This window comes from Arachis ipaensis, chromosome B3 (genome assembly GCF_059453495.1).
Source record: "Arachis ipaensis isolate K30076 ecotype BB chromosome B3, ASM5945349v1, whole genome shotgun sequence".
NCBI lineage: Eukaryota > Viridiplantae > Streptophyta > Magnoliopsida > Fabales > Fabaceae > Arachis > Arachis ipaensis.
Genome location: NC_142438.1, coordinates 106,010,417 through 106,011,781, shown reverse-complemented (window position 1 = coordinate 106,011,781; position 1,365 = coordinate 106,010,417). Strand labels below are relative to the sequence as shown.

The window sequence follows — 1,365 nt, the reverse complement described above, 5'->3', positions numbered from 1 at the left end:
CATTATTAAAGCCTTGTTGAGGCTTTTGATCCTTCCATGAGAGATTTGGGTGATTTCTCCATGATGGATTGTAGGTGTTTCCATATGGTTCACCCATGTATTTTAACTCTACTATTGCAGGGTTCTCAGGATCATAAGCTTCTTCCTCAGAAGATGCCTCTTGAGTACTGTTGGATGCAGCTTGCATTCCATTCAGACTCTGAGAAATCATATTGACTTGCTGAGTCAATATTTTATTCTGAGCCAATATGGCATTCAGAGTATCAATTTCAAGAACTCCCTTCTTCATAGGCGTCCCATTACTCACAGGATTCCTCTCAGAAGTGTACATAAACTGGTTATTAGCAACCATGTCAATGAGTTCTTGAGCTTCTGCAGGCATTTTCTTTAGGTGAATGGATCCACCTGCAGAACTATCCAATGACATCTTTGATAACTCAGATAAACCATCATAGAATATATCCAGGATGGTCCACTCTGAAAGCATGTCAGAAGGACACTTTTTGGTCAGCTTCTTGTATCTTTCCCAAGCTTCACAGAGGGATTCACCTTCTTTCTGTCTGAAGGTTTGAACATCAGCTCTAAGCTTGCTCAGCTTTTGAAGAGGAAAGAACTTGGCTAAGAAAGCCGTGACCAGCTTATTCCAAGAGTTCAGGCTGTCTTTGGGTTGAGAGTCCAACCATATTCTAGCTCTGTCTCTTATAGCAAAAGGGAAAAGCATGAGCCTGTAGACTTCAGGATCTACTCCATTAGTCTTAACAGTATCACAGATATGCAAGAATTCAGTTAAGAACTGAAAAGGATCTTCAGATGGAAGTCCATGAAACTTGCAGTTCTGCTGCATTAGAGAAACTAGCTGAGGTTTCAGCTCAAAATTGTTTGCTCCAATGGTAGGAATGGAGATGCTTCTTCCATGTAAATTGGAATTAGGTGCAGTAAAGTCACCAAGGATTCTCCTTACATTATTGTTGTTGGTTTCGGCTGCCATCTCCTTTACTTGTTCGAAATTTTCAATAAGGTTGTCTCTGGATTGTTGTAATTTAGCTTCTCTTAGTTTTCTCTTCAGAGTCCTTTCAGGTTCTGGATCAGCTTCAACAAGAATGCCTTTTTCCTTGTTCCTGCTCATAAGAAAGAGAAGAGAACAAGAAAAGAAGAGGAATCCTCTATGTCACAGTAAAGAGGTTCCTTGTTGTTAGTAGAAGAAGAAAAGGAATAGGGGTGAAGAAGAATGAAGAATCCAAACACAAGGGTAAGGATAGGAGCAGTGATGTGAGATGAAGAGAAGTGTTAGTAGATGAATAAATAATTAGAAGGAGATGAGAGGAGGGGAGAATTTTCGAAAATAATTTTTGAAAAAGAGTTAGT

General features: G+C 39.6%; 1 non-coding gene across 1 annotated transcript; it reads left to right on the top strand.

The window, feature by feature from the left end:
• Nucleotides 1-481: 481 nt before the first annotated feature.
• LOC148571926 (small nucleolar RNA R71) lies at nucleotides 482-589 on the top strand. Its single transcript, XR_015907896.1, has one exon. It is a non-coding gene; the product is annotated as a small nucleolar RNA R71 (small nucleolar RNA).
• Nucleotides 590-1,365: the final 776 nt, after the last annotated feature.